At 35.9% G+C, this 8,635-nt stretch overlaps 1 pseudogene across 1 annotated transcript; it reads left to right on the top strand.

Annotated features, from left to right (window-relative positions):
- Positions 1-1,236: 1,236 nt before the first annotated feature.
- On the top strand, positions 1,237-7,754 carry LOC308420900 (heterogeneous nuclear ribonucleoprotein A1-like; annotated as a pseudogene). The gene is made up of 2 exons: positions 1,237-1,415; positions 6,806-7,754. The product of its transcript is annotated as a heterogeneous nuclear ribonucleoprotein A1-like (transcript).
- The last annotated feature ends 881 nt before the right edge of the window (positions 7,755-8,635 follow it).

The raw sequence follows: 8,635 nt of genomic DNA, 5'->3' as shown, positions 1-8,635 counted from the left end.
TGAAATTAGTTTATTTTCAGGGTTTATAATGATAAAAATTGATTATTATTATTTCAAACAAACTGAATTTTTATGACATAACCAGATACCATCTGTCTTTATATTTACTATAATTAACTAATATGAGAAATTAAAAAGTTAAAAAATGTTATCTTGTTATGTGATACTTCATAGCACTCTACATAAATACAATCTTTGATCTTCAGGATAATCAGTGTTTGATTGGAGAATCCAGTAAAGAAGGGGATCTACAAATAAGTCACTATAGGCAGAATTAAGGAATTAAAAGCCCATCTTAAAACGTGTTGTTAATAAGAGAAATCAAAGGAAAGAAGAAAACCTTAAGTCATATTTATATAATATTTTTTTCTTATATTTAACATTTGAATGCCAAGAAAGGTGCACATAGATAGCCATTATAGAAAGCAGAACCTTGAACCAACCATACAAGCTCAGAATGGAAACATGTCAGTTTCCACAATGGAAAAGTAGTCATTAGAGCAAAGCAAGTCACTTCACTTCAGTAGGAATGACTCACTTTTCAAAAGAGAGACAGAAAAATGTCTGCCCATTAAAAATTTTCAGCTCTATTGTAGGATTCAACGAATGCTCAATATCACAATTAGTAAACTGCAAAGGGGTGCACAGAATTGACATCTGGATGCCCTCGGCAGTTATAGTAAATCTGGTCCTTTACATGTGTGTCTTGACACCTGACCATGGCCTCACATGTGACACATGACCTGCTGTAGGCATCCTAATCAGAGCCTCCACCATATCATCTCTCAAAATAACTCAACATAGGCAGGTCACACATGCAAATTCCAGATACTGAGTGTGTCTTTAAACAGTAATCAACTATTCCCCTTTGCCCACCACACTTGATTCTTTGGCACATTCCTCTCACTGGCATAATCTACATTTTCAAAAAAATTGGAAGACAGATCTTAGACCTCTGTGTATATACAGAGGCTTCAGCAGTAAGGGTGGGTAAGGAGAAAGCACTCCCTTTGGGCCTCTGTGTGAGCAATGAACTCAAATATCTGGCGTCAGAGTTTACTCCATTCCCAACATGACACCTTTGGATTAATATGGAAAAATATTACCGTGCTGAGAGCTTTTCAGCTGAAATACCTGTAACAGGCAAGTCTCGGGCCTGGCGTTGACCCAGTACTTTTATTTGAAAACTACTACTGAATCTAGATTTAGGCTTTCAGTTTCATCCGGAAGCTCAGAATGCGGCCCTGTAGATTTCCTCTATCCTTGGGATTTCCTCTTCCGGAGACAGCGAGAGACTCCTGCTCAGCATGTTCTCCAACCATTTCTGTTCAGCTCTCTCTGTTCACGGCATCACACGTGACTCTTGAACAAATGCTACGCCTGCTGGGCTACAAGTCTTGGTTTTATTTTGAAAGGTATGTATGGTGAGTATAAAATTCTTGGTCGATTTCTTTGTCCTTTCTTCTATTACAATGACTGTCCTTTCCTTTTCTGTCCAGTTCTTCCTCACTTCTTCCCTCCTTTTATCTCTCCCCATTCCCTCTCCTTCCCTTCTTCTTTGCTTTCTTTCTTGCTTCCTCTTTATTGAAGCTACTATCACAACTGTTAATTTTAAGGCCTCCCTCCTCGCAACATAAACATACACATTCAGTCCACAACTCTGGGTCTTTTTCTGTATGTTCATTCCTCAGAGTGTATAATTTGTGTTGCTTTGCTCTTAAAAGAGACTTTTTCAAGGTCAGAGAAGATTAGTTTACTGAGTGTTGGGTTTTGTGTTTTTGTTTTTTCCTAAACTTGATTGAGTTAGGCTTTCACCCTTTGTTTTTGTCAGGGTGCAATTGAAGGGATGTCCTCAATTCTGTCCCTTCTGTTCTAGTTGGTTCTTTGTTCATCTCAGTGCTCAGTTTTCTCACACCTCAGAGCTTGTTCTTGAATGACTCTTTCCTGGGTTCTTTTTGGTACACGTATCTATGACTGACACTACACTTTTTTGCTACTGTTTTTAGTGAAACAGGGCTACCTCTTTTCTGATATTAACCGAAACCGCTTGCTATTGAAATACCCCATATCTCTTATAGACATGGACTTTTTAAACTCAATCACAAGCAGAGTTATCCACAAGAGATTTTTGGTCTTATTAAGGGTTTCAGAGGTGCAGGACCTCTGCAAAATTATTCAGGAGATTGATGGGGGAATAAATGGCAGGTTTTGAAGGAGTTACACCTCTCTTCTATGTGCAGAAGGTTGAGCATGCTGTCTGTTCTTCCTGGCTTCCGACTGTACAGGATATTTACCAGTAACATTAATGATTAGGGTGGCCAGTTTTTATTTTTCATTTTCTATTGTCTTCAGGATGACACTTGTTCTATGACTGAGGACTTGCAGAAAACCAGTCATTGGCTTTTGGTCGTGTCTGCCAAAGAAACAATGTTCACAACGTGAAGTGAAGCAAACTTGAAATTTCAATAATTTTGTACTTCAATGGAGGAACTGGAAGGAGAGGGGGGGTCCATGAATGGAGCTTATTAAATATGGTAGATATGTTCTAATATTTTTATTATAATTTTAAGAAATTATTGATTATATCAGATATAAAAGTTATTGATTATAAGGAGGAAAATGCTCTTTATTAAGTATAACATATATATATGTTTGAGTGTATATATAATAACATCATCATAATATGTTTCATGTTAATATCCCTTACATTGTTCTTGATAAAATATCATTAAATGTCATGAACACCAAAATTTTGGTAAGTATAAATTGTAATTAATAATTTATAGTAATTGTTAATCCCATTCTGTATCAATTTGTAATTCTTCATATGTTATAAATATGAATGGATAGTTTTCAATACTATCAAGCATTTATACAATGACTTACTTAAATGATTTCCATTATTACTGGTCCTATAGTGTAGGTGGGAGAAATTCTGGGAGCCCTTTGGTTGCTACCATTATTTTATGTGTCAAAATTGGATTAGATACTATGCATAATGCAAATAACCATGTAATTATTTTGAATTTACAATGTGTTTACTATGTAATTGCATAGTAAGTACCATATAATTACAAGATGATTACATGATTATTTCTGCCTTTTACACAGCTTTAAAAGCAAAAGATTTTGTTGCAATTATTATTGGCATTTATTGGTGAGTGTTATATTGTAGGAAACAATATTTATCATATAATCAGCCAAGCAAGTAACTGTTATTGGCTCTCTTCAGTTGCGATATTATATTTAAATATTATTATTGTGAACCTAAATTAACTTCAAAAATAATTCATTAGTTAAAATAGTTATTTGCACTTGAAGAGCTATAGGCATAAATAAACAAGTAGTTTGATATCTTAGCAATAGTTGTTAATTCAGTGTAATTTCTTTATAAACAAATATGATTGTATAATTTTATTTGAGAATATGAATCTCAGATAAATTTTAAAAAGTAATTAAAGTGGATTTGTTTATTGTGAATAACTAAGTATGCTAATCTAAAAATAATAACTTAGGACATGTATTTGATATTTCTATTTGCTCTAACTATTCTTATTTATACAAATATTTTATAGCAATATTATATTACAGGTGAATAGTGCAAATAATAAGAAAAGTTTACAGTTCCCCATGATAATTACATTATGCATTCATATTGTGCATCTATTATAATAAATGATCTTACATTGATTTAATATTATAAACTTAAATCTATACTTTTTCACTTTGCACTTAATGTATTTTTATAAATTTCATAAATATGTATAATATGATTTGATCCCATTCTCCTCCTACTCTCCTATTCCAACTACTCCTGGATCTTTAACCATGTACCTCTGGCAACTTCATATCCTTTTCTTGTAAAATGTAACTAATTTTAAATTATTTCTGTCTTAAACCATATGCTGTGAATTCATCCACAGAGCATGATCAATTTACTATGGGATATACTCTCAAAACAATTGAATTGTCATCTGTAAGAAACTATCTACTTCCAATTATTCCTCAATAAATGAAGAGGTTCCTGTGCCAATATCACATCTATCTTTAAATGACAACTGGCTTGATCTTGTTCAGATCTTCTGCAGGTAACCATATATGCCATCATTCAGCAAGTATGATTTCATTAAATAGATTCTAATAGATTTTATAATCCTCTATGTTTGGAGTAATCATATGTACAAATTATGGGTGAATGTGCTCAGAGTTGTGTATGTGGATAAGCAGCTTCAGGAAAATTTGTGCATAATAAAATTTGAATTAATTCAATCCCATCTCCAATGAATCCCACCCGTTTAGAAGTGAATCCTGTTTCAAGACTACTACTGAGTTATCTTGGGATAGTAGATCTACCGTTGGGCTGTCATGTACAAGTCAGCAATTAAACTATTGACATAGTTGAGAGCAATTGTTAATTGTTTCAAATATCACCAAAGATTTATCTGTGTTCCTGTGTGTGTGTGTGTGTGTGTGTGTGTGTGTGTGTGTGTATGTGTGTGTGTGTGTGTTGGAGGGTATACATGTATTTCTGTAATTGTAGACATGACATTACTTGTATTATTCAAATGCTTATGTCTATGCTTCCATAAATATGGAAGGCTCTGGCTACATAAAAATATAAAGGTTTGATTGGTTTAGCAAAGTCCTAAGGCAGCCGTGTCCACAACCAGAAATGGAAACAGCTCTCAAGGAAGCCATAGTGCAGCTGTGTCCAAAGACTGCCATCTGTGTGGCTGACAGTCTTCCTCTAGCATTACCTTCCCTAATAAGGCATCCTCTGCATGCTAGCAAGAGCATGGCATCAGTGCTGGCATGGCTCTAGAGTACAAGGATTTCAGTATTGTGTCTCAGCAGCTTTGGTGAAGGTCTATCTTCTATGAATCCATGTCTGCTACAGTCAGTCTCGCACACATAAAGTACGCACAAACACAATTCCAAGGTAAATTTTAAGATCATGTTTTGGGCCTTTATTGTGCCTGCCGAATGGGACTACAAGACTTCATGTGGGGAAGGAGCTTCTTATTCTAAATATTCTTATCTTAAGTATCTCTTTCCTCATTGTTGTAGAAGCATTTTCCCCATTTATTTTCTGATTTGTCAAAAAAAAATAATAGGAAGAAAGAAAAGAAAAGGTGCTCAGCCAATTACTGAGCGTGGGAGAGAATAAGGCTGGACTCCAGGGAATAGGAAAAGAAAGAGAGGGGCGAGGGGGATAAGTTATGGGAAGAGAGTCTAGGAGACATCATGAAAAAACTACTAGAGCCCAGAGAGCCAGATCAGAACTAAAATTCAAATATTTCTGGGCTTTTGACTGGGAGGTAGCCAGAGTTGCCCAGATAGTTAAAATATAGTAATACTGCTCAGTTGTTTTATCCATAAAGCTCGCTAAATAAATATCATACTCCAGTCTCAATTCTTCATGAGATAGCTAGGTTATAAGGAAAAGTGCAACAAAAACTTTATAAACTCACCATTAACATGAGATTATGTTCACATGGGCATATATTTTCAAATGCATAAAAGGCCAGAGGTTGAGACCTGGCACCTTCTTTATAGCTTTCTCCATTTTAATTTCTAAAACATGCATTTTTATTTTTGAAACTAAAATATAATTCACTCAGAACTTGAAAATAAGATTACCCCAGACATACAGAATTATAAAACCTCTCATGACCTATTAAACAGAAATCAAATGCACTGAAGCATGGCAGATGTGGTTGCCTGCTAAAGAGCTGAGTAAGATCAAGCTGGTTGTCCTTTGCACAATATTTCTTCTTTTTTTTCTCAGCACATTCCCTTTTCCAAACCTCTCTGGAATTCAAGGTGTAAGGCTTCCTTTTCTTATTTTTCACAAATACTACCTACTCAGTATGTATAGTGCTTTTTGTTCATATGAAATACATCATAGACATCATTTTAGTGCTTGCCATACATAGATACTAGAAGGAAAGTGCCAATGTAAGAGAACACAGAAAATAAATAATTACACATCAGGAAAGCCAAAGAAGAAAAGTATTCACACACACACACAACACACACATACACACACACACACACACACACACACACACACCAACATCAAAATCACATGAAATAATAACCATTTAATATATTTTTTACATATTAGTCTTTAATATATTTTAAACATAATAGACTCAATTCCCTTGTAAAAAGACACAGCCCAACAGAGTGGATGATATAAGAAACATCTGCATCAAAGATATACATTATCTCAAATTAAAAGGCTGGATAAGTATATTCTAAGCAAACACCCAAGAAACGAGCAGGAATATCTATTCTAATATCTAATAAAGTAGGCTTTTAACCAAAAGAGATGGGAAAAGATCATATACTCATTCACAAAGAAAACCTTTACAGATATACAAAAACTGAATTAAACCCCTGAATCTTATCAGGGCATTAAAGATTAAAGCAGAACCTCAACAACAGAAACAACAGAAAGCTTTAAAACACGTGGACACAAAATAACTCTTTCCATGACCACTGGGTCAAGAAAAAAAAAAAAAGGAAATAAAGACGTTTATGAATTCAATAAAAATAAATGTGTAGCATATCCAAACATATGAGACACAGTGAAAGTAGTGCTAAGAAAAATGTTTATAGAACTAAGTGTCTTTATAAAGAAATTAGTCAAATCTTAGTGATTTCACAGCATGCTTGAAAGTTTTAGAAAAAGAACAGACACCAGAGGACTAGACTATAGGAAATAATCAAATTTAGAGCTGCAGTTAATGAATTAGAAATGAGAAGAATGCTTTCTGGCCCTTTCACGCTGCTGAGAAAGCATCGCTGAAGGCTCTTATCACCCTGCGGTCATATCTAAGTCAGAGTCTCCCAAGGAGCCAGAACAGTTGTGGAAGTTCTTCCTCGGAGGGCTGAGCTTCGAAACTACCGAAAAGAGTCCGAGGAGCCATTGTGAGCAACGGGGAACACTCACCGAGAGATCCAAACACCAAGAGATCCAGGGGTTTTGGGTTTGTCACATATGCCACTGTGGAGGAAGTGGATGCTGCCATAAACCCAAGACCACACAATGCGGATGGAAGAGTTGTGGAACCTAAGAGAACTGGGTCAAGAGAATGTTCTCAGAGACCAGGTGCCCACTTAACTGTGACAAAGATCTTTGTTGGTGGTATTAAAGAAGACACTGAAGGACATCACCTACGAGATTATTTTGAGCAGTATGGAAAAACTAAAGTGATTGGAATTACGGCTGAAGGAGGCAGTGGGAAAAAAAGGGGCTTTGTTTTGTCACCTTTGATGACCATGATTCTGCGGATAAGATTATTCTTCAGAAATACTGTACTATGAATGGCCATAACTGTGAAGTAAGAAAAGGCTCTGTCGAAGTAGGAGATGGCCCGTGCTTCATCCAGCCGGAGAGGTCCAAGTGGTTCCGGAAACTTTGGTGGTGGTTATGGCGGCGGGTGTGGTGGTGATGGATAGCGTGGCAGTGAGATGGCTATAATGGATTTGGCAATAACCGAAGCAATTTTGGAGCAATGATTTTGGAAATTACAACAACCAGTCTTCACATTTTGAACCAGTGAAGGGAGGAAACTTTGGAGGCAGGAGCTCTGGCCTTTATGGTGGCAAAGGCCAATACTTTGGTAAACCACGGAACCAAGGTGACCATGGTGGTTCCAGCAGCAGCAGTAGCTGTGGCACTGGCAGGAGGTTCTAATCACAGCCAGGAAACAAAGCTTAGCAGGAGAGGAGAGCCTGAGAAGTGACAGGGAAGCTACAGGTTACAATGGATTTGTGAACTCCGCCCAGCACAGTGTGGCAGGGCCTCGCTTCTACAAAGAACATATGTTTTAGAAAATACACATGTGTGTGGGTAAAAACTTCAGGACTGTATTTGTGACTATTTGTATAACAGGTTAGTTTAGTTTCTCTTCTGTGGAAAGTGTAAAGCATTCCAACAAAAGGTTTACTGTAGACCTTTCTTTTAACCCATGCTGTTGATTGCTAAATGTAGTAGTCTGACCATGACGCTGAATAAATTTGTTTTTTTAAATCTATTGTGTAAAGTTAGTATACTCTGAAGCCACCTTTTTAAAAATCTTTTTATTAGATACTCTGTATTTACATTTGAGTTGTTATCCCTTTATCCCACCCTGCTCCCATCTCCCTCCCCCTCCAGTGTCATTCTGAAGCCATCATGGTAAACTTCCCCAACAGTGTGAAGTTAGAATTCCATCAGGGTAGTGCCAAGTTCCATCTGGAATTTATTTATGGTTGCTTGGTTGGAAAAGCCATCGTCTTCAAAAGCTTTGGTGCTTTTAAACTTCCAGTTACATTTGTAACTTAATGAGTTTCACCATTGAAATTGTCATCCAAGCAAGGTCACAATTTGGTTATAAAATGGTTGTTTGCACACCCTATGCAATATCAAAATTGAATAATGGTATCAGATAAAATAACAGATGGGAACGAAGCTTGTGTGTCATCCATTATCATGTGTACTCAATAAATGATTTAATTCTCTTGAATAGAAAAAAAGAAAGAAATGAGAAGAACAATACAAAGAATCAATGAAACCAAAAATTGGTTATTTTAGAACATCAAGAAGAAAAAAAAATTAGCCATCTAAGAAAAAGACACAGAGAGA

This window comes from Micromys minutus (genome assembly GCF_963924665.1).
Source record: "Micromys minutus genome assembly, chromosome: 5".
NCBI lineage: Eukaryota > Metazoa > Chordata > Mammalia > Rodentia > Muridae > Micromys > Micromys minutus.
Note: the sequence above shows the minus strand (reverse complement) of the source record. Positions and strands in the feature narration are given on the sequence as shown.